General features: G+C 44.6%; 1 protein-coding gene across 1 annotated transcript in view; it reads right to left on the minus strand.

Moving 5' to 3' along the window:
* The window catches only part of GALNT4 (polypeptide N-acetylgalactosaminyltransferase 4), a gene marked incomplete in the record, with an annotated part of 451,007 nt that extends 447,121 nt beyond the window's left edge, over nt 1-3,886 (minus strand). Inside the window, 1 exon segment of the mRNA XM_077491946.1 lies at nt 3,750-3,886.
* Nucleotides 3,887-12,368: the final 8,482 nt, after the last annotated feature.

A 12,368-nucleotide genomic window follows, 5' to 3' on the forward strand; every position in this document is an offset into this window, starting at 1 on the left:
GACTTCAGCATGCCAAATCATGCTGATTTGCAGAGCAGCTGAAGAAAGGAGTGGGAGGGAATTAAAAAAGAATGCATGTCTCTTAGGCTAGTGCACGAGATATGTAAATCACCTGTCACTTACAGCAAGGGGGAGGATTTAACCACTTGGGTACCGCGCTATTGCCGAATGACGGCATTAGCGCGGACCTAGATTTCCGGGACTACGTCTATTGACGTCGTCCCGGTTACGAGCGGCCTGCGCGCCCCCTGACGGGCGCGCGCGGCGCGCTCTGTGATCGGCGAGTCCGTGAGACTCGCCTGATCACCGATCCGTGTAAGGGGTCGATCCCGACCCCTTATCACGTGATCAGCTGTCAGCCAATGACAGCTGATCATGTGATAGAACGGAGCCGGTAATCGGCTATTATTCCTCCTCGCGCTGACAGCGCGAGGAGAAAAAAAAAAAGCCGATCACCGGCGGCCGTGATCGGGACATCAGTCCCGATCACGGCCAGCAATGAAAGTCACCACATGCCACCTGCCAGTGCCCACCTGCCTCCCGCAGTGCCATCCTGAAGTTTAACAAAGTAAAAGTAAGTGCCCCCCGTCTGTGCCCATAATGCCCACAGTGCCACCCACAGTGCCACCCCACAGTGCCACCCAATCTGCCTCAAAGGTGCTGCACCCCAGTGCCGCCCATCAGTGCCCAGCAGTGCCGCCCATCAGTGCCCAGCAGTGCCGCCCATCAGTGCCCAGCAGTGCCGCCCATCAGTGCCACCTATCAGTGCCACCTATCTGTGGTACCTATCAGTGCCCATCCGTGCCACTTATCCGTGCCACCCATCCGTGCCATCTTATCTGTGCCCATCTTTGCCCATCAGTGCCGCCTTATCTGTGCCTATTAGTGCCGCCTTAACTGTGCCTATCAGTGCCCACCAATGCAGCCCATCAGTGCCCACCAATGCAGCCCATCAGTGCCCACCAATGCAGCCCATCAGTGCCCACCAATGCAGCCCATCAGTGCCCACCAATGCAGCCCATCAGTGCCCACCAATGCAGCCCATCAGTGCCCACCAATGCAGCCCATCAGTGCCCACCAATGCAGCCCATCAGTGCCCACCAATGCAGCCCATCAGTGCCCACCAATGCAGCCTATCAGTGCCGCCTTATCAGCGCACTTCAATGAAGGAGAAAAATGACCCGTTTGCAAAATTTTATAACAAACTATTAAAACATGATTTTTTTTTTTTTTGCATCTTTTTTTGTTTGTTTAGCAAAAAATAAAACTCCGAGCTGTAACTAAATACCACCAAAAGAAAGCTCTATTTGTGGGAAAAAAATGATAAAAATTTCATTTGGGTACAGTGTTGTATGCCCGCGCAATTGTCATTCAAAGTGCATCAGCGCTGAAAGCTGAAAATTGGTCTGGGACTGAGGGGGGTTTAAGTGCCCAGTAAGCAAGTGGTTAACAACGTTTTTCTCTGTTTGTCAAGATTTATCTCACTGAATAATAAAAGAGGATTGCTCAGAGCTGGATTAACTCTTTGTGGCAAGACTGGGCTCAAATGATAGGAAATCTTATACTCTACATTATGACATAAAAAAAATAATAATAATAATAATAATAATAATAATAATAATATTTTAATAATAATAATTTGGGTTTACATCCACTTTAAGATTACCCGCCCTCTCTTCTCCCAGTTGCGTATTGGAATTCCCACTCAAGTCTCAGTGCTGCAATCCTTTGACAAAGTGCACAGGGGTAAATTCTGCAATAGTGGCACAGTATTCCCTAGGTAGTTTGTGTGCAGTGCCCTCCGTATGCCACATGGGATCTCCCTTCTGGAGGGGGTTGGAGGCCAGGACAGTGCATCTGATATTATTTGATTGGACATGCACACATTTTTTTTTCCTTAAGATGCCAGGATCGTACGATTTTCGTTGAGGCTCGATTCACACTGCAACAAAGCGGGAACCTTACGAATCCACTGCAGGTTCCTGCATTGCATGTCTTCCAGCAGCAGTTCACACTGCCCTATGCGAACTGCTGGGAGTGTCAATTGAAAGTTAATGACACCCCCAAATCAGTTTGCATATCGCAGTGTGAACTGCAAGTTCCCACCCATGCAATCCGATTCTGCTGCGGACCAAAAAAAGGATCCTGTGCGAGTTTGGTCTGAATGCGATGCAAATTCAGCCATACTATCTGTATGGCTGAAATTGCACAGGGATCGCATGTGAGTTGCACTGCAGTGCGATTCACATACGATGTCAAACATTGCACCAGTGGGAACCGGTCCTTAATCAGTACAGTTGTCATTCAAAAATACAAATACAATACAACACATGACATCACTTCCGAATTTGTATTCTATCGTACGAGAACTTTCTTGACTTTAGTCAACTCTTCAGCTTCGATCTGAGATTAGCAAGCAAAAAAAACAAAAAACAAAAAAGGACGATCATTCCTCCGATAATCTCATTGTGTGTACCAAGCATAAGTCTCATACACACTATTAGAAAATCGGGTGAACATTTTCATCCAAAATTTTGATATGATTTAAAGTGTGTACACAACTTTCGACAGCCAATTACAAATTTTCGTATGAAAATCCCCAAAGGGACAAACTCCAAAAACGTTCTCATACAGGAACAGAACAAAACAATTTTAATTTAACGTGTACAGTTTTCATACAAGAAAAATCTGAAAAGAAAGTCTTTAGATTTTCTTCGTTGTTTCACAGTAAATCGGAACCGGTGAGAGAAAATTCTTGTACAACAAAGGCTTTTTGTTTATGCGCATGATCAGAAACAAAAAAAAATAAAGCGTTTGTCGCACGAGAATTTGTTAATCAGTTCCGATTTGCTGCAAAACAAAGAAAATTGGACGATCGTTCACACAATTTTCTTATAGTGTGCATCCCACTTAACTATAAACAATGGGTACAAATTGTAAATCAGTTTACTACCTCTTGGAAAAAAAAAAAATGTTTATCTCTATTTGATAATGATCCTTGAAAAAAAAAAAAAAAAAAAAAGTTTCTATTAATAGTATATATTAGATTTTATATCTGTGGTGCTTAAAGTTTGGGGTTGAGGATACAAGGCATTCAGCCCGATAGGCACGTCTGCTTTTTCACCTCAACTACGTAAACTTATTAGGAGTAATAAAAGGATCCCTCCTTCCCCATGTTTTATCACATCACCAAATAGATCCATATTTCCACATCAGGGGTAGAAAGGCTAACGCTATCTGTGCTGAGCTGTACATACAATATCTGATTTGACTAAATAAGAAGTCCAGTAAGGGCTCTTTCCCACGTATGGAGCGACCGATCAGATCTGCTAAAAAAAACGACAGGTGGATCTCAACGGTTGCTCCATACACCTCTATGGAACAACGGATGTCAGTGGTGACACGTCCGCTTGCATCCAATCCGCTCCGCAAAATCCAGACGGGTGGAAACCCTATTTACCCATCCCTCTGGCGGATCGGATGAAAACAGACAGGCGGTCCGTAAACACCCAATCCCCTCCTAAAACATTTCCTCCAGAGCTGCTGTGTACATACTTGGAAAGTCCCCTTATAGGATGAACTTTGCACTCATACAAGGCACATTTCATGAGTGAAGTGCAGGTTCCTATGTACAGGTAACCTTCTCCTCCCTCTATCCCCTTCATTCCCCATGGCACGGACACAATTCCAGCCCAATAACATGAGGGAAGCGGATTAGTGAGTGGTAGAACGATCATACAGGTACTCACTGTATTAAGTGCTGTCCAAGAACACATCCCAGCCGTGTGTGCGGTGATCTGAGGATGGCGCTGCAGCTTCCTCTGTGTGGGGTTCCCGGGAAGGGGGAGGTGCCCTGATCGCCGCTTCCTTTCACTTTCTCGGAGCCCTCCTGACTTCTCCGTTGTGGCCCCGCCCCCTTGTCTCTCTTCTCTGAGCGGCGCCCTCCCCTCTCTCCTCTCCATTCTGATCATGTGTCAGGCGGAGAGTTCAGACCCTTGGACAGAAAATCAGGCCAAACCAGTATTCCTTGTGTGACAAGGGATCTAGGTCATCGTCATGTCTGCAGCCCAGCGGCAGAGTGGCCTTGTGATCCGGGCTACAGGCAGTGTTGTTTTAGCCCTTCAACAGCCAGCTGACAACATTTATTTTATGGGGAAAAGTCAGATTCACTTGTCAGCATGTTTACTGCTTGTGATATCCGAACGTATTAACCACTTGACCTCCGGAACACTTAACCCCCCCTCCCTTCATGACCAGGGCATTTATTGCAATACGGCACTGCGTTATTTTTAACTGACAATTGCGCGGTTATGGAATGCTGCACCCAAATGATGTTTGTGTCATTTCTTTCCAACAAATAGAGCCTTCTTTTGGTAGTATTTAATCACCTAAGTGTCGGTTCACACTGAGGCAGCACGACTTGCAGCGCGACTGCCTCAGGCGACCTGGACACGACCGCTGCGGGCCTGCGGCGACTTGCAAAACGACTTCTCTATGGAAGTCAATGCAAGTCGCCCGCAAAGTCGTACAGGAACCTTTTTCTACGTCAGAGCAACGGTTCCATTGTACAGAATGGGACGCGACTTGTCATTCAGCTAAGTCGTCCCAGTGTGAACCGACCCTCATTATGTTTTGTGCTATAAACAAAAAGAGACCGACAATTTTGAAAATAAATAAAATATTTTTACTTTCTGCTATAAAACATATCCAATAAAAAACAAATCAAATTTTTTCATAAATTTAGGCCAATATGTATTCTGCTACATATTTTTGATAAAAAATAATCCCAATAAGCGTATATTGATTGGTTTGTTCAAAAGTTATAACATCTACAAACTATGAGATATATACTTACGTTTTGATATATATTTTTTTAAACTAGTAATGGCGGCGAACAGCGACTTATAGCGGGGCTGTGATATTGCAGACAGTCTGACACTTTGTGGGAACCAGTGACACTAATACAGTGATCAGTGCTAAAAATATGCACTGTCACTGTCCTAATGGCACTGGCTGGTAAGGGGTTAACCACTTAAGGACCAAGCCTTTTAGATGTGGTGTTTACAAGTTAAAAACATTTTTTATTTAATTTTTTGCTAGAAAATTACTTACAACCACCAAACATTATACATTTTTGTTCTAACACCCTAGAGAATAAAATGGCGGTTTTTGCAATGCTTTCTGTTACACCGTATTTGCTCAGCGGTCTTTCAAGCGCACTTTTTTTGAAAAAAATACTTTTTTTTAAATTAAAAAATAAGACAACAGTAAAGTTAGCCCAATTTTTTTTTATTGTGAAAGATAATGTAATGCTAAAATTGATACCAAACATATCACGCTTCAAAATTGCGCCCGCTCGTGGAACGGTCATTTTCTGGATTGATGAGGACCAGTGATTGAAGCAGCTGATATATACCAAACTTAGGTGTCCGTTTAGTATATTTTGATATTTTACATCTCTGGAGTTCTCTGCTCTTCTCAGAGATATTTGTTCTCACCCATGTGGCAGTTTAACCCTTTCATGACTAAGCCTATTTTTGGAATTTGGTGTTTACAAGTTAAAATCCATATTTTTTGCTAGAAAATTACTTGGAACCCCCAAACATTATATATATTTTTTTAGCAGAGGCTCTAGAGAATAAAACGGCGATTGTTGCAATATTTTATGTCACACGGTATTTGCGCAGTGGTGTTTTAAACGCAACTTTTTGGGAAAAGGGACACTTTCATGAATAAAAAAAAAAACAAAACAGTAAAATTAGCCCAATTTTTTTGCGAAATGTGAAAGATAATGTTACGCCGAGTAAATAGATACCAAACATGTCACACTTTATAATTGCGCGCACTTGTAGATTGACGACAAAGTACGGTACCTAAAAATCTCAATAGGCGACGCTTTAAAAAATTTTTACGGTTACCAGGTTAGCGTTACAGAGGAGGTCTACTGCTAGAATTATTGCTCTCGCTCTGACGATCGCGGCGATACCTCACATGTGTGATTTGAACACCGTTTACATACGCGGGCGCGACTTCCGTATGCGTTTTCTTTGCTTCGCGAGCTCGCGGGGACGGCGGGCGCTTTGAAATTTTTTTTTTTATTTTTTTATTTTTTTTATTTATTTTTAAATGACTAAATTGTTTAAAAAAAAAAAAAAAAAAATTTGATCACTTTTATTGCTGTCACAAGGAATGTAAACATCTCTTGTGACAGTAATAGGTGGTGACAGGTCCTCTTTATGGAGGGATCGGGTGTCTAAAAGACCCCCCACCCCTCCTTTACACTTCAATGTATTCAGATCGCCGAAAACGGCGATTCTGAATACCGGATATTTTTTTAAAACCGGCGCCATTGGCAGCCGAGTAAACGGGAAGTGACGTCATGACGTCGCTTCCGTGTTTACGATGAGGAGACTGGAACGAAGCCGATTACGGCTTCGTTCCAGTTCCTCCCCAGCAGCCAGAGCCGACGGATCGCAAATCGGTGCTCCCGATCGAGCGGGAGCACCGGTAACAGCGGCGAGAGGCGGCGGGAGGGGGGGACGTCCCCTCCCGCTCCTCCGGCATAACAGCCGAGCGGCTTTTAGCCGCATCGGTTGTTATGCCTGGATAGCCAATCGCCTGCTGTAAAAAACGGTACCGGGATGATGCCTGCAGGTGCGGGCATCATCCCGGTATAACCCTCGGAAGCCGAGTACGCAGATGTGCGTACGCTCGGCGGGAAAGGGTTAATATATCATGTAGATCACTTCTCCCACTAAGAATAGAAGTGATCTACAAACGCTCTGAGAACCCTGAACGGCTTCTGTTTCTGTAATCTCACAATAGCTCAGGAGATTTCAGTATCAGAATCCCAAAGTGAAATACGAAGCACTCCACATACACTGCACATATTAAGTTAATAATAAAGATATAATCCCCCTACCCAATAAACAGACACCCCATAACTGTAAAACATTCTAATTAATACATAACATATGTGCATACTTATGCGAATGGTGTATTCTGAAATGATAGTACCCTATTTGTCATGCAGATATGCACCATTCATATAAAAACAATAAATATATATATTAAATAGTTCAAAGTAATTTTAAAAAAGCATAACAATAAAAATATGAATTAATTAATATTATATAATTCATTTATATTAATATTAATTAATATTAAAAATATTAAATTAACAATTAAAATAATAATAAATAAATACATAATAATAATAAATATAAAAAATAAATAATACCGGCGTATTAACATATACACTTATGCAAACGCAGTGTGTACTGGACTCATCTGATGCTCTGAATTTTACAGCCACCTTGCGTTATCAGCGATGCATCATCTGCGCAGCTGTCAAAATTACAGCATCAGTTGTACTTCTGTAGCCCCAACACTGCCTTTATATATATGCCTATATATATGTGTATATCTGTGTGAGTGTATGTGTGTGTGTGTGTGTGTATATGTATATATATATATATATATATATATATATATATATATATATATATATATATATATTAGGGGTGCAACAGATCGTCACTGATCCGTGATTCGAATGGGTCACCCTGTTCGGATCGGCACACGCAGCGATCCGCGGTCTCGGCCTTAGGAAAGGTCGTGGCTTCGGCCTAGCTCTGGAGCGGCAGCTATCTTGGTGCACCCATCAGCCGTTTACGATTCGATCACTCTGTCAAATGATGGAGCGATCACTTGTAAACAAACGTGGGTTCCTCTCTCCCTTCTGTAAAGTGGAGGGGAGAGATCGGATAGAAGCAGCACTGTGGGTAGGGTTGCCACCTGTCCAGGATTCACCCGGACAGTTCGGGTTTGGAATCATGCGTTCGGGTTTCAGACTGCCTGAAACCCGGACACATTATTTAAACTGGACTATGGCCTCCCAGCCGGGTTGCTGCATGCAGTTGTCTAAGCTGAGAGTGCCTGTTACACTCTTTAACACTGCCCAAAGCCAGCACTAACAATCCCCCCCAAACATACACAGGAGTGTCTGCCCACACTCCAATCCCTGGTGCTGAGCCCCAGAATAGGAAAGTAAGTCGGGGCCAGAAATTTGAAGTCCAGCAGCCTCAGATACATCTGGATGAGAGGTGGTGAGTGAGCTCACCATCCATCCCTGTCTGTGACTGAAGTCTCCCCCCTTCTCTCTCCTGCCTCTGAGTAAGTACACTAAGGCAAATCAGGGTTCTCAGAGCACCCCTTACATCAGATTTCCCCTTTACACCAGAGGCCACAGTGTTTCCCCTTTACATCAGAGTCTTCTCCGTACATCAGAGTTCTCAGGGTCCCTCCTTAAATCAGGGTTCCTAGAGCATCCCTTATGTTAGAGTTCTCCCTTACATCAGAGTCTGCAGAGTCCCCTATTACAGTGAAAGGGAACTCTGCGAGTTCAGATGTAAAAGGGGAACTATGTGGACTCTGATGTAAAGGGGGGGCTCTTGTTTTTAACTTCATATGATTAGAAATGTTATTTAATAGCAAAATATATATATATAGTTTATACTATAAAAAAAATTGCTGTGCGCCGCAAAAGTGTTCGGGTTTGACTTGAAGAAAAGATGGCAACCCTAACTGTGGGCTGGATCTGTAGTGTCCACAGCGCTGCTCTGTAACAATTGCAGTCACAGTCATCCCTCCATACTCTGCCAATACTCTGCAATTCCCTGCCAATACCGTGCCAATAGTCTGCCATACCCTGTCAATACTCTGCCATACCCTGCCAATAGTGCTATACCGTGCCAATACCCTGCCAATACTCTACAATGCCCTGCCATGCCCTGCCAATAACGTGCCAATACTATGCCAATACCGTGCCAATACTCTGCCAATACTGTGCCAATACTCTGCCAATACCGTGACAATACTCTGCCAATAACGTGCCAATACTACGCCAATAACGTGCCAATACTCTGCCATACCATGCCAATAGTCTGCCATACCCTGTCAATACTCTGCCATACCCTGCCAATACTGCCATACCCTGCCAATACCCTGCCAATAACGTGCCAATAACGTGCCAATACTCTGCCAATACTCTGCCATACCGTGCCAATACTCTGCCATACCCTGTCAATACTCTGCCATACCCTGCCAATACTGCCATACCGTGCCAATACCCTGCCAATACTCTGCAATACCCTGCCAATAACATGCCAATACCGTGTCAATACTCTGCCAATACCGTGTCAATACTCTGCCAATACCGTGTCAATACTCTACCAATACCGTGCCAATACCGTGCCAATACTCTGCCAATACCGTGCCAATACTCTGCCAATACCGTGCCAATACTCCGCCAATACCGTGCCAATACTCTGCCAATCCTCTGCCATACCCTGCCAATACTGCCATACCGTGCCAATACCCTGCCATACTCTGCCAATACTCTGCAATACTCTGCCATACCCAGTCAATACTTGCCAATACCCAGCCATACTCGGTAATACCCAGCCATACTCAGCGATACCCAGTCATGCTCAGCCAATTATTATTTGCTGATCCGAAAAATGATCCAATCCGTGACTCTGATCCCAGGAACGATCCGTTTCGTGAGTTTTTTGAAAATATATATACACACACAAATATAAATATATACACACACAGATATATATATATATATATATATATATGTATGTATATATATATATACACATATAAATATATGTATATATGTGTGTGTGTGTGTGTGTGTATATATATATATATATATATATATATATATTGTAATGGACACCGTGGCTGGGTCCGGGAAGGACGCTATATTTCCCCTCTGTTTGGGTTGTGCTCTCTTTAAGGGAATACAATTGATTAACCCACCTGTTAAGGCAGTGTCTTTAAAAAGCAAGACAGGAAGTTGTAGATGGGGGTGGTGGAGTGTGAGCAGCTTGCTGCTGGCTGAAGAGTGGGTTGCCCTGTGGGAGACTGTAGTCCGTGTAAGGGACTGGGAAAGGCTGACAACCTTGAGAGTCAGGAAGACTAAGGAAGTCGGTGAGTCCAGGGGGCTGGAAAGAGTTGATAAATCTGTTGGGAGCAAGCAGAGGAACTGTTGACAATTGAGAGCCAGGTGGCTTGGTATGTTCATTTGTGTGCTGAATGAATTTAAACCCCTGCGTGGGATTACTGGATGAACTAATATTTTGTTTTCTTATAATAAACGTGGGCTACCAGGCCCTTAACCATAAAACGCCTGCCTGATGTAGACTAAAACGTGCATCTACCAATTGTGCTTAATCACCCGAACATTACAAGTGGTGTTCGAATGCGGGCATGTAGACGGTGGAATCCGGGTCCTTGCTCCATGGTGAGTCGCATCAGGAACTACTGCTAGCTGTGTGTGGCAGCCAGGCGAACAGCATTGCGTATACGTTTATTTGATGGACTGTGTTGCATGCGGGTTGTGTACCTGTGAAGGAAGAATCAAACATCAGATTTTTTTTTTTCTTTCTCTGCTGAGAACTGTTACAAGCTGCTGTGTGCATGTGATTGCAAGGATGGGACGGTCAAAGCAAAAAAAGGAAGCAATCCTTGCTAAAGCCAGGGAGCGGCTATTGTGGCTAGAGGGTATTTCACCACATGCCCCAGCCACACCAGAGAATTTGTCTGAGTCTGACATCGCTGTGATCTGGGGTAAATTGATCATGTCACCCCGAGTTAAAGGAGAAGTGAAAGAGGATGTTGTTCCTGGCAGCCTGAGCCCAAAGGTGCCACAGCATGACGCAAGGAGGCCTCTGCGCTGCATTAGTTGTAGTGAGTGGGGGCATGCTGTTGCCCATTGCCCCTTGTCACAGGAATGTTTGTGGAATAACCAAGCTGGATGGGAGGTTGATGAATTCTGGAGCTCATCTACTAATGATTGTGATCAGCTGTGTCCTCAGAAGTGGTATCCAATGGCAACGAGTGAGAGCCAGTCATGGAGGAGATGCCAAGAAGTGAGCTCAGCATGGCCTGAGAAGATGTCTCCACCTTGTAGGACCAGTAAAAAGGGGCCAGTGACATGTGAGACAGCGAATGAATGGTTCAAGCGGAATCGCAAAGAGTCGGGTGCACTGCAAGGGGCTGAGATCTTGGCCTCTGACTATGTGCAACCCATGCTGCCTACAGAGGAGGTGGGAGACTTCCTTGTAAGATTTGAAAAAGTTGCTGTAAAGAGAAAATGGCCTAGGGACCGGTGGCCAAAACTGCTGCAAACCTTATTGCGGATAGAGTTCCGGTCGGTTTACCATTTGATGGATGGGGGCCAGGATGACTATCGCAAGTTTAAAGAGGAAATCCTTCTTAGAGGAGAGTTCCATCGTATCATGGGCCGCCAGCAATGCTCCAGGATGGGAGAAGTGTCGCCGGAATTCCTAGGAATTGGAAATCCAGAGAAACGTAAGGTTTTCTGTCATGGCCATTTAGGCAAAGGGGTCAGTCCAGAAAGGAGAGTATATCAGCCTGAATCCTGCATGAGGTATAGCCAACCAGCTTTGGAGCGCAAGTCTGCAGTTACCCCTAGCAACAAGGATCTTGTGTTACCTACAGGGGGCGTCAGTGGGTCCAGAAAGGCTGCAGTTTTGCTCCATGGCCACATGGGGGAGTCAGCCTGTGGAGACACCACACCAGTGAGACAACGCACTCAAGTGAAGGCTATGACACCAGCTGCAGGAACTGGTAAGACTGTTTCAGTTTATGATGCTGAATCCAGTGAAGTGGGAGTATGTCCAGTGGGGAGATCCGCAGTACAAATGGACATAGACTTTCTGCATTGTGCTACCCAGAGCAGTGGGGAGGCGCAGCGTAAAGCCCAACTAGACGCAGGGCTAAAGACTGAAAAGGACATGGGGACTCTGCATATGCCTGCTATGATCCAGCAGATGGCTGGGAAAATTGAGCTAGGGGTGACCAAAACAGTGCTGGTACCATGTTCCCTAGTGACAGCTGCTGCAGGGTTGCCCAGGGAAACTTCCAAGGAGCTTGCAGTGTTGGAGCAGAGAGTTTCCCAGGTCAGCTATGGAGCTGCCCAAATAGGCAAAAGTGCCCCTTTACAGAGAGCAGGTGCTGTGAAGAGTCGCTCAGAGGTTATGGTGGCTCATAAACAAACCACAAAAACAGCAGTTGTGTCTACATGTAATGAGAATGCTAATGATCGTACTAACAAAAGTGATACTATTGCTAAACGTGATGAGTGTAATGACATTGAAACATGTATTTCTTGTAATGTCATATCTGAGAGTGAGGTTGGTAATGTGTTCACTACCAGTGATGAGAGTAGGAGATCTCCCATGACAGGCAGAGGCACAGGATTGTCCATGGAAGTCTCATGGGGTCTCCATGTGTTGGAGTCAGAGGCTGCCCAGGATGGCTCTGGTGCTATG

This window comes from Lithobates pipiens, unplaced genomic scaffold (assembly GCF_037356315.1).
Source record: "Lithobates pipiens isolate NorthernLeopardFrog02 unplaced genomic scaffold, aLitPip1_a1.2 Scaffold_19, whole genome shotgun sequence".
Taxonomy (NCBI): domain Eukaryota; kingdom Metazoa; phylum Chordata; class Amphibia; order Anura; family Ranidae; genus Lithobates; species Lithobates pipiens.